The 23397-nt window shown below is 34.4% G+C and overlaps 1 protein-coding gene and 1 pseudogene across 2 annotated transcripts in view; one reads left to right on the top strand and one right to left on the bottom strand.

The window, feature by feature from the left end:
- LOC139074340 (cTAGE family member 2-like) overlaps positions 1–23397 on the bottom strand; it is a 624763-nt gene that overhangs the window by 261111 nt on the left and 340255 nt on the right. The gene's annotated exons all lie outside the window — the stretch shown is intronic.
- Positions 14202–15126, top strand: LOC103545275 (olfactory receptor 4A47-like; annotated as a pseudogene).

The following is a 23397-nucleotide window of genomic DNA, read 5'->3' as shown; positions in this document are numbered from 1 at the left end:
TAGATCAGTTCATGTGTAACTTGAATCATTTGTTGAAACTTGTCTACATGGATACCCATTCCAGAGTTCTCTTTATTCCTGCTGACAAAGAGTTCACTTTCTTGTTAAACTTCCTCCTCTTGACAGTCTCCTATGTGGTCATCTTACACTCTTTGAAATCTCAGAGCTTGAGGGTAGGGCTCAAATACCTCTCCAACTATCTTCTCACATCACTGTGGTCATTTTATTCTTTGTGTCCTGCATATTTGTCTATCTGTGCCCCGTGAATATCTTCTCATGATAAATCTGTGGCTATGTTTTAAACCATGATCACTGCTATGCTAAACCCTTTAATCTGTGCCCTCAGAAATGAAAAGGTGAAAAATGCTATGAAGAAGCTTTGCGTCAAAGGTGACTTCAACATGGAAATAATCACAATAATATACAATGACATTACCCTTTAAACGATGATGAGTAAAGAAGATAATTTATTTCGTTTATGGCCGAGTGAACACTACATGCCAAAAGTATGATGATATTGATATATGGATACTCTGAGGTGAAGCCTCGGTAGGCAATCATCATAATAAATATATCCAATTTATTTTTATTTATTACTTATATGTTTGTCACTTTGTAATGTACTATCACAATCAGGAAATGCAGTGGAAATGCAGATTCCCAAAAATAGCTCTAGAGATTTTAATTTAGTGGGACTGTTGATAGATCGACAATGTTGTCTTTTAAACAATTACCATGTTTCTGAAGCAAGTAATCTTTGCATCACTTTGAGCAATAGGTCTATAGATTATATTAACCAACTGAGCCTATAAATGGAGTTACCTCAGTAAGGCATTTCCTAGGAAGAATTCTTCACAACAGAAGCTATGAATACCATAAAACTCTCAAATCTTCATAATTCATATAATGCAAACTCACTATCAATGAAATTGCAAAAAAAATGTCATTCTCAGATAATAGGATTTTTTTTGCTATTTATTCTCCAATTTCTCTTTGTTCCTTCCAATCTGGCACATATTGGCTGATTCTTTTTCTCTTTCTTCCTCTAAAAGGAAAGGTCTACCATCTATTTTGCTACATTATTTGCACTAAAACTCATTGTTATTGAAATCTTAGCTAGCCATTGAGACCATTGTTTTCACTGTTTTGCTTTGTTGAGGGAGATTTTATGTATCACATATTTTATGTGCACTTTTTAGGAATGGGTGATAGAGTTTACTCCACTATAATGATTAAGAGCATAGCGTTTGAGTTAGACAGTCCTAAGTTCAAATCTTAGCTTTGCCACTTACAGTGTGAACTTTGGCAAAACATGACCTCCTTAAGTTTCACTTATTTGGGAATGATGGAGATATTTTCAAAGTCAAATAAAATAACTCGTATAAGCTCTTAGACAACCAAAGGCTCATAAATGTTATTATGAGCACTGCTTATTGCTGGAATCTTTTTCTTTTTCTTTTTCTTTTTTTGAGTAAGATTAGCCCTGAGCTAACTGCTGCCAATCTTCCTCTTTTCACTGAGGAAGACTGGCCCTGAGCTAACATCCATACCCATCTTCCTCTACTTTTTATATGTGGGATGCCTACCACAGCATGGCGTGCCAAGCAGTGCCATGTCAGCACCCGGGATCTGAACCAGTGAACCCCGGGGTGCTGAAGAAGCAGGATGTTTGACCTTAACCACTGCGCCACTGGGCTGGACCCTGGAATGTTTAAAGTTGCAGTGGAACTACTTATCTGGCCTAAAAGAATTAAGCTGTTTCTTTGGATTTATAAATGATGTCTAAAAATTATGCATAATTTCTATATGCCTGGTGAGAAAAAGAATATTCAAAGAGTTGATTAGCCTTGTAGGAGTTCTTGAGGCTAGAATGGTCCCCCATCTTCCTGGCTATACATGAATCTTCCCTCTTGTTCTCTGATCTACATTGGCCCCATACCTCCAAAGACTTGAAGAGGATCCAGTTGTTGGTTTGATTTCCCTGAGAATACCTGTGTGAGGTGTCAACTATTAGTTCCCTATGAAAATATGGTCAATGTAGCGTGAAATAAGAATATATAAAAACTTAAAATACAGGTAGGTATTTGTTCAGAAGTGGTATAGAGTTTGTATTTTGTGTAATATCACATGTCCAGCCTAGAAGAAAAGTTGGCCACAAATAAATGCTTAATCAATATTTACTGAATGAATGACCATCATCTCTACTAAACCCTCCTAAGAGTAATCGCTTTTGTAAAACTGCATTTTTGAGCTAGAATGCTTCTGAGATTGATGACATTTCATTCTTGGTGATAAATAGAAATGGAGAATTTTAGGTCTCTTTGGTATATGTCAGGGTTGTTATCTGAAGACTCAGAATCATGTCTAGCTATGTTAAGTAGAAGATATGTTTTAGATACAATTAAGTTGCTTAAAAAATGCTTGGAAGGACTTGAGTCACAGATTACAGGCTGAGCTACAATTAACAACTTACAGAAACACACGTGCTCAGGACAAGGATGCTGAAGGAGATGCCGAAGCTGTCAATGCCATGATCATCCTGCCCCTAGAAAAACTGTAAAGGTGCCATCACTTACCTGACCTTAGAAATGCTCTAATTCTCAGAACCACTAGCCTCAGTTAACTAATTTTCCCTTAAAAATTTGGACAAATGCTCCTGGTTCACAGTCCCCAAACCACATGCCTTCACACAATTTTCTGGAGGACAGGAAAATGTAGCTCTTTACATTTTATTTTTGTAAAGTGGATTCATGCTTTGGAAACTCACAGCATGTGCAGGATGCTTTGAAGGGATTTTGGGGCAGCCATACACTCCTGATGCTCACTAGAATTGGAGATAAGATCTCATAAAATGGGCTTCGTTTATCTCATAGATAGTTGTTTCTTCCTAGAGAACTTAAGAATATCCCTTCTCTACCTTACGCATTGGAAGAAAAGCAGAAATAAAAGACCATGAGGAATCTGGAGAGCAGGGAATTTATTGATACCATAGAGAGTAATTCATATATTTGTTTATTTTTACTGAATACTCGCTGTGTAGTAATTGTGGTTAGTGCTGAAGTAGAAACTCAAATGAATATAATAATCCTTAACTTTCTGGCACTAGCAGAGTATAACCTGTGATATGGTAACACTTCTCAAGTAGCTCTTCTACCTTAATTTGAATGTTTATTAAATGGAAGCTTTCCTTAACTAAAAAAAAACAACAATCACATCTTACTTTCTTTACTCTAATTTTAAAGAAACATTAAATGAAATCCAGATTCCTTACAAAGATCTGTAATACCCTGCAGGGTTTGGTTCTTGTCTATCTCTTCAATCTCATTTTGTTTTGTCCTCTCCATTCCTGTCCTCCTTCGGGAACAACGACCTTTCATTGCCTAGAACTTGACAAGCTCTTTTCAATTTTGGAGTTTTCCACAGGTAACAGTGCTTCATATGGTCGCTACTTTTCATCCATTGGATCTTAGCTAAAATATCTTTATAAAGACATTCTCTTACTCCTTCTCCACAGTAGGATCTCTCTCGTATTTTATGTCATAGTATCTCGAGTTTTGTCTTTTTAGCACTAATTGAAGATTATAATTACCTTATTAAGTTGTTCCCATTTTTATTGCCTGGCTCTGTTATAAGAATATAAGGTCAATGCTGGCAAAATTTTTATTCAATTTTTTCTCTGTTTTACTAACTGCTATATTTCCTAGCTCATAGCATATGGCACCTACACAAAGTAGGTGCAATAAAAAAATATGAAAATTTTTTCAAGAAAAATTGTTAAAAATAGTGAATAATTGGATAATTATTAGTTATTGCATCTAAATTGGAAATAAAAATTTAACATACCAAATCTCACACTTACAGCCTGAAAAAATTGAGTATTAGGTAAAAAGAAAGAAAATCTTGCTATGGCAAATTGGGGAAATAAGTGATAAATTCACTTCCTTGGAATAAAATGACAGAGCTAATATTTTATTCTTTATTGGCAAAATTTCCACAATGGTTTCAAACCATGTTTTCTCTTTGTTATATCTTCCTGACCCTAGTTATGTGAGTCATTTAACAGTATCTTTACATGTAGATATTCTTTTAAAATTGGGTGGAAAGTTATAGTGAGTATAATGAAGCGAAAATCAGTCTTGCACACAGTCCAATTATGTGACTCAATGATATCATGTTTAGAAAGCATAAAATGTCCCCTGATCTTTGCCCTTGTCAGGGAGGAGACACTTTCCTCTTTAGAACAGAGATAACTTTGTCAGGAGGAGCAATAACTATTTCAAGAGTGCTATCTCAAAATCTCAGTAGAATTCGTTTCACCATACTAAGAACATAGAATGAGATGGCAAGAAAATCTGAATTATAATTTTTTTTGTTTGAAGTTATGAGAAAATAAGTTCCTGGGGCCGGCCCAATGGCACAGTGGTTAAGTGCGCACATTCTGCTTTGCTGGCCCAGGGTTCACTGGTTCGGTTCCAGGTGCAGACATGGCACTGCGTGGCAAGCCATTGCTGTGGTAGGCATCCCACACATAAAGTAGAGGAAGACAGGCACTGATGTTAGGTCAGGGCCAGTCTTCCTCAGAAAAAGAAGAGGATAGGCAGATGTTAGCTCAGGGCTAATCTTCCTTGGCAAAAAAAAAAAGATGTTGTTACTAGAGAATAATTTTCCTGGCAAAATAGGTAGTTGTTAACTTTTAATGTGATGTACAATTTGTTTGCTTTTTTGATAAATTACCCCAATGTAGATTTATTTTCTTTTTCCTTTGCACCATGGAATTCCTTTTAAGTAGATCTGCAATGCAAATAATAAGAATTTGCCATAGTATTTAGAAGACTCTGAAGAAAATGAACAAACAAAGTTATGTGAAATCAAAAAGACCAGCAAAGGCTAAGGCAGCTTTTTGTTTTCTGTTGTCTACTGGATGGAAGAGGTACTTCCAGGCTCCTATGAGTCAGTTAAAAAAAGTCTTCCTCTAAATCTGAGCAAGACTCCAAGATGAAACGTTTAACAGTTAATAGTGGAAGCCAGGATTTTAATTGCATAAATTACTTTATTACTTAGGAAATTACTGTAAACTTGAATTTACAAGGAAAGAAAAATTGAAAAACTCCTTCTGGAATCACAGGAGATTTCAAGTCAATCAAATTTAGTTCATAATTAATTTCTATCACTGAAAAATGTATGACTTTGAGAAAATCAACTAAGTATTCTGAGTTTGTTCCCTCAACTATAAAATGTGGATAACAATACTTGTTACTCTAAAGAGTAAATGTTGTACATTAATTGTGCTTTTACATATATGCATGAATACAGAGGTACAAATATATGTATGTATATACATAAAACATCTATGTAAGCCTAGAAATAGCATCTGATATGTAGTTTTGCATAACAAATTATAAATGTTCTTCTTACAATGTTAATGTTTCCTTTCCTTAAAATACTTTCTGCCATGTAAGGAGATGAAGAACATCTAAAAGGAATAGGTTTATTGTAGAAAATTGATAAAGTTATTTTAATAAATACTAAATTGATATCCACTTGGAGTTGACAATTAGGTAGTTGTAATCACACATTGATTCATGAATTTTTTTCCTCACTTTGAATATGTAAATTATGTTGTCTTCAGTTAAGTATTACACCTTTGTGACTTTACACATAATGTATCTTTTCATGGAATTCCCTTCCCAGATTTTATCTGTCAGTTCTCCTTTAAAACTCAGATAAGGTATGGCTTCTTCTGGGAAGCCTGCCCAGATCCCCTGTTGATGTAGATATTCTGGATCTTTGAACCCTCAGCCCACATGAAGATATTTATAGTGACACTTATTAAATTGGTTTGAAATGGTCTGTCTCCTCATCATATATCATATCACTGAGAGCAGTGAACCATGGCTTGTTCAACTTGGTGGTCCCGATGTCTATGACAGGTATGACACAGATAGATTCTCCATTGTGCATGTTCTGATTCAATGAATGAAAAGATTAATTTTATAATACATTTAAAGGGTTTTTTTTTCCCCTTTGTTCTATAGGCAAAGTGTTTCATCAAAGTTCACCTTTTGCAAATAGATATCCAATTATTGCAGCATTATTTATGGAAAACACTATCATTTCTACAATGAATTACCTCTAGCATTTGTCATAAATGATCAAATGTGTGAGTCTATTTCTATGCTATGGCTTGTATTTCACTGATCTACGTGAGTAACGTTTCTCCAATACTGCACTTTATATTAAATCTAGACAGCAGGTATCACGAGTTCTTAAACTTTGTTTTTTTCAAAATTATTTTTGCTATTCTAGTTTGTTTGATTTTCCGTACAAATTTTGTACTCAGCTTGTCAATTTCTACACAAAATATTGTAGTTGCATTTTGTTAAGAATCACTTTGAATTTGTAGATAAATCTGAGGAGCTTTGAGATGTTAACACTAGTGAGTCTTCCAATTAATGACTATGGTTTTTCTCTCCACATATTTCTTTTTCCTCTGATTTTTTCCAGCAATAAGTTTAGTTTCAACACACCATGGCAATACATATAAGTTTCGTATCTAAGGATTTGATGATTTTTCTTGTTAGTTTAAATGACACATTTAAAAACTTCAATTTTAAATTTTTCCTCATTAGTGTATAGATATATGAGTAAATTTTGACCATGTATCTTATGGCCTTAATAAACTCACTTATTAGTTCTAGTAGCTGTTTTTCTAAAGTCTTCGAAATTTTCTAGGTATATAATCTTTTTTTCCGTGTATATGGATATTATGATTTCATCCTTTCCAATATGATGCATTTTAATTCTTTTTCTTGATGTATTGCTTGAGTTAGGATCTATATCTGATGTTGAACATGGGTGGTGAGAGAGGCCGTCATTTTATTCATGATCTTCTGATGAAAGCATTTGGGTTTTTGTGATTAAGCATGATGTTACCTATGGGGTTTTGGAGATGCCTGCTATCATATTGGGGGAGTTATCGTCTAATCTTAATCCACCAAGGGTTTTTATCATAACTAGAAGTTAACTTTTGTTTCAGCATTTTATATATCTATTGAGATGATCATATGGTTTTACTTTTCTAGTCTGCTTATAAGGTGAGTTACATACATTGATTTTCAAATATTTAACCAGCATTGCATGCCCAGGATAAATCCCACTTGGTCATCATGTATAATTTTGATTTGCTAGAATTTTGTTGAGTAATTTTCCACCTGTGTTCTTGTAGGAATCTGCACTTTTTTTTTAAGCTCTTAGTCTAGTTTTGGTATCAAGGTAACTCTGGCCTCATAAACTGATTTAAGAAGGTTTACAAACTCCTCTATATTCTGGAAGGATTTCTATAGAATTAGGTTTTTTCTTCTTTAAGTGTTTAGTGGATTCATGAATGAGGTGATCTACCTGTGCATTTTACTTTATCAGAAGGATTTTTACTATGAATTCAAGTTCTTTTATAGCAAAAAGGATATTTATGCTATCTATTTCTTTTTTGACTGAGCTTTGACAGCTTGCATGCTACAATGAATTTTCACTTAAAATTGTCACATTTATGAGGATAGAGCTGTCTATCACATTTCCTTATTATCGTTTTAATGTCTATAGGTTTCTATGATGTCCTCTTTTTCATTCCTGCTAATTTTTGTGTTTCTCTTTTTTTCTCTAGGTCAGTCTGGGTAGAAGTTTCTCAATATTGTTGGGGTTTTTTGTTGTTTTTTGAGAATCAGCTCTTCATATTATTTTTCTCTATCCTTTTTCTGTTATCAATTTTATCGATTTGTGATCTTAGTTATTTCATTCTTTTTCATTGCTTGGGTTTAAATTGTTCTTTTCAAATTTTTAGATAAGTGTTTAGGAATTGACTTGAGTTGTTTCTTTTTTTTAAGTATGCATTTAATGCTAATTTACATCTAAAGACTGTGAAATGGTAATTTTTGTCTAAGGACTGTTTTAACTGTATTCTGCAAATTTTGAAATGCTACTTTTTTTTTTTTTAAGATTTTATTTTTCTCCTTTTTCTCCCCAAAGCCCCCCGGTACATAGTTGTATACTTCGTTGTGGGTCCTTCTAGTTGTGGCATGTGGGACGCTGCCTCAACGTGGTCTGATGAGCAGCGCCATGTCCGCGCCCAGGATTCGAACCAACGAAACACTGGGCCGCCTGCAGCGGAGCGCGTGAACTCAACCACTCGGCCACAGGGCCAGCCCCTGAAATGCTACTTTTTTATATTTAATTAATTTAAAACTTTTTCCCTCTTTTTTTTTTTGAGGAAGAGTAGCCTTGACCTAACATCTGCTGCCAATCCTCCTCTTTTTTGCTGCGGAAGACTGGCCCTGAGGTAACATTCATAGCTATCTTCCTCTACTTTAAATATGGCACACCCGCCACACCGTGGCTTGACAAGTGGTGCATGGGTCTGCACCCGTGATCCCAACCGGTGAACCCCAGGCTGCTGAAGTGGAATGTATGAACTTAACTGCTGTGCCGCTGTGCTGGCCACAATTGAAAACTGTTTTGAATTTCACTTTTGATGTCTTCTTTGGCCTTGTTTTTTTTTTTTTAAGATTTTATTTTTTTTCCTTTTTTTCCCCAAAGCCCCCTGGTGCATAGTTGTATATTTTAGTTGTGGGTCCTTCTAGTTGTGGCATGTGGGACGCTGCCTCAGCGTGAGTTCGATGAGCAGTGTCATGACAGCACCCAGGATTCGAACCAACGAAACACTGGACCGCCTGCATCGGAGCACGTGAACTCAACCACTTGGCCACGGGGCCAACCCTTGGCCTTGGGTTATTTTTAAGTTTGTGTTTAATTTCTAAATATCTGATTATTTTTCCTAATACATATCTGTTATTGATTTCTAGTTCAAATTCATTAATATGCAAGAATATACTATGTAAGATTTGAATCCTTTTTCAAATGTTAATGTAGTTTTTTGGCCCAGATCATAGTTTATCTTGGGGAATGTTCCACATTGTGTTGACAAAAATGTGTATTCTGTTTCTCATTTAATTTCAAAATGTTCAGGAGATTTTATATATTTTTTGTTAATGATTTTGAATGTAATTTCACTTTTGCTAAGGAATATGGTATGTATGATCAAAATTCTTAAGAATTCATCATTTCTTAGTCCAATATGGTTTATCTTGGTGAATGGTCAATATTACTTATGCACTTGGAGAATGTGTATACTCTGCTGTTTTTGTCATTAAGGTCAAGATGAATCATCGTGCTATTCAGTGCCATCCATCTCCTTGCTGACTGTCTGTCTACATTTATATTGATTAATGGGAGAAATAAGTTGAATTCATCAATTAAAAATGTGTATTTGTTTATTTTGTTTTTATTGCTATATTTTTTCCTTCATAAATTTTGAATTTCTCTTGTTAGGTGAACACACTTTTCAGGTTGTTATGTGTTCTTGGTGAATTGATTGCTTTTTCATTATGTTGTAGTCCTCTTAATTCCTAGTAATATTATATTTCTTTAGTTTGCCTTATCAATATATTTACTCCAGCTCACTTTTGATCAGTGTTTGCGTGGTATATTGCTATCCATTCACTCACTTTGGCTTATCTATGTCTTTATGTTTCAACAGATTTTTTTGTAGACAGTAAGCATATTGTTGAGTCATGCTATCTAGCCAATCTGAAAATCTTGGTCTTTTACTTATTGTTCTTAGATTACTTGTATTTAATAGAATTATTTATTTCCTTTTCTGAAAGTGGTCTCTTTATTGTTGATTGGTTTTCTCACCGGAAAAACAAGACGCAGACATTGTATTAGTTTGTATTCTCTCAGGTCACTTTTATTTTTCAATATTCATCTCTCTCATTTTAATCCATTTTAGTGACAACCTATTTTTAATCACAAATTAATCAATTTAATTTCCATTTTAAAGCTATTGATTTATTAGATGACACATCATTTGTCTTATAGAATATTCAAAAGTTTAAAATTGTTTGAGTTCTAATTATAATATTGTTTAAGTTGTTCCTTACTTTTTGATATTTCCTATTAGCTACTAGTAGCCAGAACTAAAGGCTTGAATGGATTCTAGCTCAGTTTTTTTTTAGCAGAAGTTCTTCATAGCTGGTGTACTTCCTATTACATCATAGCAGAAGGTATGTGTTGATGCTAAGTGTGACTGTAGGTCCTGGTTATGTCAGTCTCTTTTGAGACTGTTTTGACTATTTTGAGTCCCAGGAGAGTCCATGTGAATTTTAGGATGTATTTTTCTATATCTCCAATACATACTTTTGGGATTTAATAGCAATTGCATTGAATCTATTGATCACTTTAGGTAGTTTGGCATCTTATTTTTTCCCACTTCTTCTTCTTCTCTTCAAAGATCCCCAGTACATAGTTGTATATGCTAGTTGTGAGTGCTTCTGGTTGTGCTATGTGGGATGCCATCTCAGCATGGCCTGATGAGTGGCACCATGTCTATGCCCAGTATCCGAACCCACGAAACTTCAGGCTGCCAAAGCACAGCAGTGAAAACTTAAACACTTGGCTACGGGCCATCCCCTCAGGTCTTAATAACATTAAATCTTCCAGTCCATGAATGTCTTTCCATTTATTTGTGTCTTCTATAATATATTTCAGCAACATTTGGCATTTTCAGTGTGCAAGCCTTTGACAACTTTGTTAATGTTATTCTTATGTATTTTACTCCTTTTGATGCTTTCATAAATGGACTGTTTTCTTAATTTATTCTTTGACATGTTCCTATATAGATAAATTTCAACATCATTTTATGATAAAATGCTTTCAGCAAGTTGGGTGTAGAAGGAATATACCTCAACATAGTAAATGCCATATAGGTGAAATCCACAGTTAACATCATATTCAGTAGGCAAAGTTTTAAAGCTTTCCAACCAAATTAAGGAACAAGAGAAGTATGCTCATTCTCACTGTTATTTTGCAACGTGGCACTGAAATAAAAATGCCTATGAAGTTTTTACTTTTCTACATATAGATCATGTCTATTAGGTGAGATGATTTTACTTAATTTGTTAATCTTTACTTAATTTGTTAATCTTTACTTAGTATTATTACATGTAGCAGTGCTTCCCATGGTAGCAACCTCCTATCTTTTGGATCTCAGCTTAAATATTACCTTTTAAGAAAGGCTTTCTCTGATGACCTTATGCATAGTAGAATTCTACCTCTTATTTTCAGTCCCAGTACCTTGTTTGCTGTCTCAGAATCTCTGAAGACAATATTTATTTTATTAAACTTTCCTCATGCTCTATCATACATCCTAAAATATATCAAACAGGAAGAGACTGCACTTGCCTCTTCAACAGAAAGTAAAACTACTTTATTACTGTGGAAAGATTTCTCTCCCCACCTGGCAACAGCCCAGCCAATGAGAAATGCCATCACTCAGTCAATGAGCAGCCATTGCCTCACTGCACTGTTACTTTCACCCTGGTACTTTCTTTTTGAAGAGCTCCTTCACAGCCCTCCTTTTCCTCTATGAAAGCAAACTTCCCTCCTTTGTTTTCCAGATTTGCGTATGGTTTGCCACAGCATGCACATCTCAAATTGCAATACCTTTGGCTATTCACAAATAAACTCATCTTGAGGTTGAAATAATAGGCAAATTTGCTCTTTAAGTTGACACCAGCATAAAATAGATGGTCTTAATTTTTTAAAAAGTAATTATTAATTGGATAAATAATTAGCTTTTAAATCTAAATGTGTGACAATAATTAACATATTTTACGATACTTTAAGACAATAAATTGAGTATTAAATAAAAGGAAACAAAAATTTGCTATGCTAAGTGAGGAAATACTTGATAAATTAATCTTCACTGGAACAAAATGACTTGTCTGATATTTTACCTATTTTTTTAAAGATTGGCACCTGAGCTAACATCTGTTGCCAATCTTTCTTTCTTCTTCTCCCCAGAGCTCCTCGGTATGCAGTTGTGTATTCTAGATGTAGTTTCTTCTAGTTCTGCTATGTCAGATGCCACCTCAGCACAGCTTGATGAGTGGTGCTAGCTGCTAGGTCTGCACCCAGGAGCCAAATAGGCAAAGCTCTGGGCTTCTGAAGCAGAGCATGTGAACCTAACCACTAGGACACAAGGCTGGTCCCTCTGATATTTTATTCTTGGCTGGCAATAGTCTCATAATAGTGTAAGTTTTTTTTCTGCATGTTACATCTTTCTGATGCTAATTATGTGATCTGGGCTAGTAGTATCTTTACACACAAATGTTCTTTCAAATTTTGTGGCAAACCCCAGTGAATTTAATTAAGCAAGACTTAGTCTTGGATATATGCCAATTCTAGGACCCAATGATAATGTGATCGAAAGGGATGAAATGTCCAATGACCCCTTCCACTGTTAGGAAGAAGATGCTCTCCTCTTAAGAACTGTTATGAACTTTCAGGAGGTCCTTTGTTATGCTTAAAGAATACCAAATAAAAAGCACAAGGATGTCTTTCAAAATCTCAAGTCAAATAGTCTGGCTGTACCAACATGCCAGAATGAGAAGGACTAAAGAATTGAATGGTATTTTTCTATCCTGAAGTTAGTAGGAAAGAGGTTGCTCTAGAAGAATTTTCCTGGGAAATGGCTGGTAACTATTCTTATACAAAGCTAGGATTTGCTTGCTTTTTTGATAAATTATCATAACATGATATACTTTTTTTGTTTTTCTATATGCACCATGGAAATACTATTAAATAATCTGCTGTGCAAATAAAACAGTCTTCTAAATAGCCAGAAGACTCCATGGAGAAAATGGACAGACAGCTGAATGAAACAAAATATAAAATATATCCTCAAGCCATAATGCAGCTTTTTGTCCTCTGTTGTCATTCTGAATAAAAGAAGAATTCCAGGTCCCTATGAGTGGATTAAAAAAGTCTTCCTTCAGATGGCGAACAAGGTAAGCTAACAGTAAATAGGGGGAACCAGGATTCACAATTGTGTGAATTTCTCTTTATATAGGAAATTAAATCACTTTGAAATAAATCAAACTTAGATTCCACTCCTTGTTTTATTACTTAAAGATGTGTGAACTCGAGAAAATTATTTAGATATTCTGCACCTCAGTTTCTTCAACTATGAAATGGGGTTTACAGTTCTTGTTACTATAAATATTAAATAGGGTATATTAAATTGTATGTGTGATTGGAATCCACTGTCATTTTGAGGAATAGTGGATAAAAATCACAACAGGATTTAAAAGAGTAATTTGAGCTGCTTCAGAAGAAATTGTTGGAAGGCAGAATGAAAGCAGAGAGACTTGGCAGGTGGCTATGGAAGTAGGCCAGGAAGAAAATACGGGTTGCAGAATGATTAAATTTGTGATATATTAGAAAGTACAGTTAACAGTTTGTTAAATCTATCAGTAAGTAACATGAAAATAATAAAGGAGTGAGAGACACTGTGATGTTAATTGAACAATTACACAGATGGTTGGCGCCATCTAATGAGATCAGGAACACCTATGTTTATAGTGAAAAATTAAAAATTTAGTTTTATAAGTACTAAATTGACATCACATTAGTGATTTATAAATTGGAGATGTTGCATATACATGTTTGAAAATTAGTGGAGGTATAGGGGTTAGAGACATAAAACTCAACTGCATCAGAACTTACTGGTCTCAGAAAAGTGAAATATCCATGTAAAGACCCTAAAAACGTGGTCTCATTGAGATCTAAGACAATCCGGGGTAGTGACATACCATTCATAATTTGATCTACTCACTTTGGATATGTAAATTACCTTAAATAGTTCTCAAATATTACACTTTTGTGACTTTATTCATAGTTCATCTTTTCATGGAAATCCCTTCCCATCTTCTCTTGCTCTTTCATTTTTCATTTAAAACAGCTAAAACATTGCTTCCTCTGGGAAGCCTTTTCTGATTCCAGTTTGACTGCTATCTTCCTACACTATGACCTTTAGCATTGTGTTAATATTTTTATAGGGGTACTTACTACATTAGCCTAGAATTAACTGATCCTCTTTCTGTATCAAATCACTGAGGGTAGGCAACTATGTTTTGTTCAATTTGGTAATCACAGTCTATGACACTTTTGACACAAATAGTTACCTGTACACATTCTATAAATTGAACGAACAAACACAATATTGAATTTATAATAAATTTTAAAATTTTCCCAGTTGCTTTGTAGGTAAAGTGCTTCTAATATCTAAAGTCAGCACCTATAAAGACTAGATGGCATCAAGGAACAATGTGACTTACTTTGTCCTCTTGGGCCTCACACAGGATCCAAAAGAGCAACAGGTCCTTTTTGCTATTTTCTTGTTTGTCTACATTTTGACCATGGTGGGAAACATGCTCATTGTTGTGACTGTAACTTTCAGTAGGACACTAGACTCCCCAATGTACTTTTTTCTTGCTAACCCATCAATTATGGATGTCACTTATTCCTCTTCCATTACCCCAAGATTGATTTCAGACTTGTTCTTTGGGACAAATAGAATGTCCTTCTAATTTTGTATGGCTCAGCTCTTTACAGCACATTTTTCTGCTGGATCAGGGGTATTTATTCTGTTGGTGATGGCCTATGACCGCTATGTGGCCATCTGTAAGCCCTGGCATTATTTGGTCATCATGAGGCAATGGGTGTGTATTATGCTGTTAGTAGTGTGTTGGATTGGAGGTTTTCTACACTCAGTAATTCAACATTTCACCATTTATGGGCTCCCATTCTGTGGCCCCAATGTCATTGATCATTTTTTTCTGTGACATGTACCCCTTATTGAAACTTGTCTGTACTGAAACCTATGTCACTGCCCTCTTAGTTGCGGCTAATGGAGGACTGATCTGCACAATCATGTTTTTGCTGTCACTCATCTCTTATGGTGTCATCTTGTACTCTCTAAAGAACCTTAGTCAGGAAGGGAGGCGGAAAGCCCTCCAGACCTGTGGTTCCCACATCACGGTGGTTATCTTATTCTTTGTTCCCTGTATTTTCATATATGCAAGACCTGCTGAGACCTTCCCCATTGACAAATCATTAAGTGTGTTTTATACAGTCATAACTCCCATGCTGAACCCATCAATCTATACTCTGAGAAATTCAGACGTGACAAGTGCTATGAGGAATCTCTGGAGAACAAATGCTATTTTTTTCTAGTAAATAAGTGTGCTGTCTACTATGAAGAGAGTTATTTGACATTAGAGTCCATTTCTTTGGAACGCAGAATTCCTCCTAAATCTCATATTAGCATTCTTTTCTTCAAAGAATTTGTGATAATTATAATTAAAGAAAGAACTATGTGATTGTGCTCCTAATTACTGTTTCTCTCCCTGATAGAAGGTAAGATCTATAATGTCTTGTTTATCATTTCACCTGGAAAGCTGTCATGCCCATATAACAAGGAGTAAATAATATGTAATGAATTAGTGAGGATATTTTATGCAGTTACCTTATTTTTAATCAATTTATACATTTCTCTTTTTTCTACTTTCTGAGATTCAGTATTATTTCTATTTAGATTCTTGTCACTTAAGTTAATTCTTATTATTAAGTATTCAATGCAATATACTCTATCTTCTCTATAAAATTTCAGCTTCAATATATACAAAATCATTAGTGTAATACTTCTAGTTTCTTAAAGAAAAAAAATGAAGTGTAGTGGGTAATAACAAGTAGTAAAAATGATAACTGCAAAACATGGGATAAAGTAGGGGCCAGCCCAGTGGTACAGTGGTTAAGTTTGCACATTCTGTTTCAGTGTCCTGGTGTTCTCTGCTTCGGCTCCCAGGTGCAGACCTACTCACTGCTTGGCAAGCTATGCTGTGGCAGGCATCTCACATATAAAATACAGGAAGATGGGCACAGATGTTATCTCAGGGCCAGTCTTCCTCAGCAACAAGAGGAGGATTGGCAGAAGATGTTAGCTCAGGGCTAATTTTTGTTAAAAAAAAATAGGATAAATTGTAGAATAAATTTTCCATATATAAAGGTATAAAGTTTATATCTTTAGAATATTGAAAAGAATACATATTTTCCTTCATCAGCTCGTCTTCTATACCCTTGGGTAGTTTTTCCTGAGTCTAGTTTCCAGTCTTCTTCCCCAAAAGCACTCATTGAACCTGTTTCTTAAGATTCATCAGTTGTAAACTTTGAAAATGCAAATTTATTCAAATATATTAGGTGTTTTTTTCTGTGTAGTAAATATTTGCTTTTACAGTGCAACATCTTGAAGATATTTCCATACCAGTCCATATAGATCTAACTCTTAGTTTTTCTCGTACTGTATAATCCTGCATTATAAACATATAATAAAATTAATGTATGCACACTTCATGTTTTTCCTTATCTTTTTCTATGACAAATAAGTTTGAAATAAATGTTTTTGATTATGTGCAAGTATGAGTTCCTAGAAGTGAAGCTATCACATACATATTTGAATGAACAGTCAGATAGCATATGTATATGAAATATTGCTATTCACAGTTATTGCCAAACTGCCATCCTTGAGGTTGTACTAACTGCTGCATTCTTGCCCACCATCTATGAGAATAGTTTTGTCCACATTCTCAACAAGCAGTGCCTGATAAATATTTATGGCATATGATTCTTGAATAAAGTTATTTTAATTCATTTTTATACTTTAATCATAATCCTTTTTATGTAATTGAATTTGAGCATCTTTTTCACATTTAGTATAATTTGTATTTATCTGTGAATTGTCTATTAATATCTTTTATCGATTTTATTCAATTGATTTGTTTGCATACTGATTTTTATGAGTTAACTACACACTAAAATGATTCTTTTTACTATTGTTTATGTCATTACTATTTTTCTGGCTTGTGTTATAGCTTTGGCTTGTTTATACCATGTAGAATGCTTTTGGCATGTAAAATGTTTTCCAATACACATTTATTTAACTTTTTTTTAGCTTTCTGTATCTTTCTGTAAAAGACTTTCCCATCTTCACTCTTACCAAAATAATCTTCAACTGTATTTATCATTTAATTTTTAACCAATTTTGTGGTCTTTATCTTATTTTAAATCTTTTGATAGATCTGTAATTTATTTTGATGTAGGAGTTAAATAGGGATTACATTTTAGTTATTTTTCTAAATTTTAGTTGTTTTTCATAGTTGCTTAATTAACTTTTTGTCACTGATTTGAAATTTTGACTACTGTTTTCTAAAGTCCCATGTATGTTTGGATCCAAGTCAGGATCCTACTGTATTTTGTTGATCTGTTTATTCAGGTACCAATTGACACACAACATAATCGCTTTGTGATATTATATAACACATTTTGGTATGTGATAAGACTAGCAGTCCCTCATTACTATTATTTTTCAGGATTACATGTAATCTTGCATATGTATGTTTCAAAATTAAGTCTGCAATGAAATAAGAAGTTTAAATTTTAATAAGAAAATAGTTTAAACTTAAGGTAGGCTTACAAATAAGTTAAAATGAGTTTAAAATAGGTTCATGACAAACCAAATTTCAGTTATTATTTTCAATAAGATTTAATTTAAGAAGATTAATTTAGGAAGAGTTTATATCTTTAGAATATTGAAAAGACTACCTCTTTTCATTCATCAGGTCATCTTCTATACCTTTGGGTAGTGCTTCCATTTCCTGCCTGTCTTACTTATCCCTCATAGATAGCTGCTGTTCTTCACCCATGGTCACTAAAATGCTAGCTGACACTTTCGGTGTAAGAAAAACCTTCTCTTCCAGCAAGTGCATGACTCAAATCTTTGCTGAGCAACTTTTGGTGCTGCTGAGATCATTCTGCCCATGGTGGAGGCCAATGACCACTATGTTGCCATTTGCATACCCCTGTACAATGACATCATCAAGAGTTAGAGGGATGTGGCTTCCTCTTTCAAGTGGCTTGAGCCAGAGGCTTTGTCTTTGCAACCATTCAGATCCTCGTCACAGTCTGGGTGCCCGTCTGTGGCTCCAATGTCATAGACCATTCATGCATGAATTAAACCTTCTATCAAAACTCATCTACGTGGACACTCATACCCTTGGTGTCTTTGTTGCTGCCAACAGTGTTATTTTTTTTCCTCTTGTTCATCTCCTATATGGTCATCTTGTACTTTCTAAGCACTTATAGCTTGGAGGGAAGATGCAACACCCTCTCCACCTGTGTCTCTCACATTGCTGTGGTCATCTTAAACTGTGTGCCTTGAAAATTTATATGTTTGCACCCAATCATGGCCTTCTTCATTGATAAAGCCATGGATGTGGTTTATACCACGATAACTCCCTTGTTAAACTACTTAAACGTATACACTCTGAAATTTGGAGGTAAAACATACTATGAGACAGTTCTAGATTTAAAAAGTGATTTTGAGAAATAACTATAACAATATAAAATGAATTTATCCTTTAAATGGGGAAAAGAAAAGAAGATAATTTCTATGGTCCATGCCCAAATGAACACTACTTATCAAAATTATGTTGGTGTTGTCATATAGGCACTTCAAGGAAAAAGTCCAAGAAGGAAATTATAAATCATTATAAAAATATCCTATTTGGATTGATGTATTTCCCAGTTGGTTGTCTAACTTTACTGTAGTATCAAAATTAGTTAGGATTCTTGTAAAATGCAGATCATCATGACGCAGCAATAAAGATTTAAATTTAGTAGTTTTGTTGTTGGATTGACATATCCAAGCTTTAAATAAATTACCCAGGTGTATCTGAAGCCAATGGTCTTTGCCTACACTTCGAGATATTTTGCTATAGTTTATGTTCATATCATGAACCTATCAATGCAGTCACCTTAGTTCTCAAATTTATTTTTTAAATTGTGATAAAATATATATAACAGTATTTAAAATTTTAACCATATATATGTGTTTGTTGGCATTAAGTTAATTCACATTGCTATGAAAACACGATGACAATAAGTCTCCAGAAATTTTCTTCTTCCCCAAACTGAAACTTCACACTCATTAAACAATAATTCCCCATTCCCGTCCTTTGAGCCTCGGGCAACCAACATTCTACTAAGTGTTGATGAATTGGACAACTTTGAGTACCTCATGTAAGTGAAATAATACAGTCTTTGTACTTTTGTGAATGCTTTATTTCACTTAAGATGATGTATCACATATTAACCTACTTTTTAGCATGTGTCAGAATTTCCTTCCTTTTCAAGGCTGAATAATATTCCGTTATATGAATATACTTCATTTTTTTATACATTTCTCTGTCAGCAGACACTTTGGTTGCTTCTCCCTTCTGACTATTATGAATAACACTGCCATGAAAATGGATTGAGAAATATCAGGGTTTTTGAGTTCTTGCTTTCTATTATTTTGTAAATATATCCAAAGGTAGAAATGTTGAATCATATGATAATTCTTTGCTTAATTTTTTCAGGAATTACAATAACATTTTCCATTGCAGCTAAATAATTTTACATTCCCATCAGCAATGCAAAATTGTCTCAGTTTTTCCACATTCTCTCTTACATGCTTTTCCTGTTTTTGTTTTTGTTTGTCTTTTTATAATATCTATCCTAGTGGTTGTGAAGCTGTATTTTACTTTGGTTTTGATTTACATTTCCTTAATGATTAGTGATGTTAAGCATCCTTTTATGTGCTCACTAGTCACTTCTATATCTTCTCAGGAGAAATTTCAAATCAAATCTTTTGCTCATTTTTAATCACTTGTTTGTTTTTTGCTGCTGTTGAGATGAAGAGGTTCTTCATATATTCTGCACATTAATACCCTATCAGATAAATCATTTTCAAAGATTGTCCTCTATTCTGTGGGTTGCATTTTTACTCTTTTAGAGTGTCATTTGATTCATAGAAGTGCTTAAATTTGATAAAATACAATTCATCTATATTTTCTTTCCGTGCCAGTGCGTTTTGTGGCATGTGCAAGAAATCATTGCCAAATCAAGTGTTCTTAAGCTTTTCTTCTATGTTTTCTTCTGAAGTTTATGGTTTTAGTTTGTATTTTATGTCTTTTATTCATTTGAGTTAATTTATGTATATGATATAAGTTCAGAGTTCAGTTTCATTCCTTGGCTTTTGTATATGCAGTTTTCACAAGTCGTTTGTTCAACAGATTGTCATTTCCTCATTGAATGCTCTTGGCACCAACCTTGAAAATATTTTGAAAACATATGCAAAGTTCTCTTTCTAGGCTCTCTATTTTGTTCCATTAGTCTGTATGTCTGTCTTTATGTCAATATCACAGTGTTTTGATTCCCATATCTTTGCAATAAATTTTAGAATCAGGAAATTTGAGACCTCCAATTTTGTTCTGCTTTTTCAAGATTGTTTTGACTTCGGCATCCCTTGAGACTCCATGTGAATTTTTGGATGCATTTTTTTATTTCTGCAAAACACACTTTTGGAATTTAATAGTCATTGCATTGAATCTATAGATCACTTTAGGTAGTCTGACATTTTAATAATATTAAATGTTAGAGTCTGTGAAGGTCTTTCCATTTATTTGTGTCTTCTGTAATATATTTCAGTAACACTTTTAGTTTTCAGTGTTCAAGCCTTTTGCATCCTTGCTTAAGTTTATTCTTAAGTATTTAATTCTTTTTGATGCTGTTGTAAATGGAATTGTTTTCTTAATTTACTCTTTGAGTCATTCTGATTTAGTATAGAAATTCAATATCTTTTATGATAAATGGCTCTCAAGAAATTGAATATAGAAGGAATGTTCCTCAACATAATAAATGTCATACACGGCAATGCCACAGATAACATCCTTTTCAACAGTGAAATGTTGAAAGGTTTCCCACTAAAATTAGGAACAAGTCAAGTGTGTTCACTCTCATCAGTTCTTTCTTTTTCTTCTTTTTTTTTTCTTTAAAGATTGGCACCTGGGCTAACAACTGTTGCCAATCTTTTTTTTTTTTTCCAGCTTTATCTCCCCAAACTCTCCCCCCCCCCACACACACACAGCTGTATATCTTACTTGCATGTCCTTCTAGTCGTGGGATGTGGCACGCCTCCTCAACATGGCCTGATGAGCGGTGCCATGTCCGCGCCCAGAATCCGAACCCTAGGCCGCTGCAGTGGAGCATGCGAACTTAACCACTTGGCCACGGAGCCAGCCCCTCATCAGTTCTTTCTAACATGATACTTCAATAAAAAATTCTGTGAAATTTTTAGTTTTTTACATATAGATCACGTAATTTGTGTGGTGAGATAATTTTACTTCACTTTTTACTTAATTTTAGTACATGTAGCAGTGCTTCCAATGGTAGCAACTTCTTATCTCTTGGATCTCAGCTTGAACATCACCTTTTTAGAAAGGTCTTCTCTGATAACCTTATCCGTAATAGAATTCTCCGTCTTATTTTCTGTCATAGCACCCTGTTCGGTATCATGCAAGCACTGAGTAAGATAAGAATTACTTTATTAAACTTTCCCCTTTTTATTGTCTGACACTCTCATCAGAATGTAATGCCCATACAGGAAAAACCTTTTACATATTTTTTTTTCTTGTTTTATTAGTTGCTGTGTCTTCACTCATAGCACAGTTCCTGTTGTGGAAATAAATAAAAGAAACCTTAATAAAAGGAGTCTAGAAGCCTGTGGGTGAAACTCTCATGCCCTATCATACATGCTAAAATACACTAAACAGGAAGAGACCTGTGCTTGCATCTTCAAGAGGAAGTAAACTACTTTACTACTGAGGAATGATCTCTCTCCCCACCTGGCAATAACCCAGCCAATGAGAAATGCTTCAGCTTAGCCAATGAGAAGCCATTGCCTCCCCATTACTTTCCCCAAGGGACTTTCTTTTAGAATAGCCTCTCCTAACTACTTGTTTTCTTCTATAAAAGCAAACTCACTTCTAAGTTTTCTAGATTTGCCTTTGGGCTGACATTTTATTCTTGAGTGGCAATAGACTTATAACAGTTCTCAAGGTTTTTTTCCCCTCCATTTTAAATCTTTCTGATGCTAATTATGTGATTTGGGCTAGTAGTATCTTTACATACAAATGTTCTTTTTAATTTTGTGTCCTATTGTAGTGAATTTAATTAAGAAAGAATTAGTCTTGGACATATGCCAATTCTAGGACTGAATGATAAGTATGATCAGAATGGATAAAATGCCCAATGATATTTGTCACTGTTGGAAAGACGATTCCGTCCTCTTAAGAACTGATATGAACTTTTCAGGAGGTCCATTGTTAGGCTTAAAGCATGCCATAAAAATAAAAGGATGAAATGTCTCTCAGAATATTAAGTTAAATAGCCTGGCCATACGAATACAACAGAATAAGAAAGACTAAACAATTAAATGGTATTTTGTATTTTGAAATTAGTAGGAAAGAAGCTACTCCATAAAAATTTCCCTGGGAAATGGTTAGTTGCTATCTTCTTATGCAAATATAGGATTTGATGGCCTTTTGATTAATTATTCTAAGGTGATAAATTTTTGTTTTTATGTGCACACCATGGAAATCCTATTAAATAATCAACAGTGCAAATAAAACCAATCTTCCAAATGATCAGAAGACTCTGTGAAGAAAATGGACAGATAGCCAAGTGACGCAAAATATATCCTCAAGTCATAATGTAACTTTTTGTCCTTTATTGTCACACTGGATGAAGGAAGAATTCCAGGTCCTCTGAATGTGTTAAAAAGTCTTCCTTCAGATTGTGAAATAGCTGCCACAAGGTAAGACAAACAGGCAAAAGAGGAACCCGGTTTTACAATTGTGTGAAATTCTTCCATACGTAAGAAATTAAATCACTTTGAAGTAAATATAACTTAGATTCCTCAGGGCTGTCCCAGTGGCATAGTGGTTGGGTTCACATGCTCTGCTTTGATGGCCCAGTGTTTGTGGGTTTGGATCCTGGGTGCAGACCTACACATTGCTCATCTAAGCCATTCTGTGCCAGTGTCCCACATACAAAATAGAGGAAGATTGGCACAGATGTTGGCTCAGTGACAATCATCCTCCCTCTCCCCCCAAAAAGAGAAAAACCTTAGATTCCAATCTTAGTCTTATCACTTAGAAATGTGTGACCTTGGGAAAATTGATTAGATATTCTCAGTCTCAATTTCCTCAACTATAAAATGGGAATTATAGTCCTTATCACTGTAAATATTAAATGTGATACATTAAATTATGTGCTTGAGATTAGAATCCACTGTAGAGTTTTGAGAAGTGGAGTGATATAATCACAATACGATTTTGAAAGGATCATTTGATCTGCTTCCAGGGAAGAAATTGTTGGAGGACACCATGAGAGTGTGAAGACTTGGCAGAAGGCTACTGCAATGGACCAGGAAGAAAACAAGTGTTGAGAAATGATCAGATTTGTGATATCTTAGAAAGTAGTGTCAACAGGGCTTGTTAAAGGGATCTCTAAGTAATACGAGAGCTATAAAAGAGTGAAGGACACTGTGAGAAGTACTATCTGAGCAAT

This window comes from Equus przewalskii, chromosome 11, assembly GCF_037783145.1.
Source record: "Equus przewalskii isolate Varuska chromosome 11, EquPr2, whole genome shotgun sequence".
Classification (NCBI taxonomy): Eukaryota; Metazoa; Chordata; class Mammalia; order Perissodactyla; family Equidae; genus Equus; species Equus przewalskii.
The sequence above is the reverse complement of the archived record's forward strand: the minus strand, read 5'-3'. Positions and strand labels throughout refer to the sequence as shown.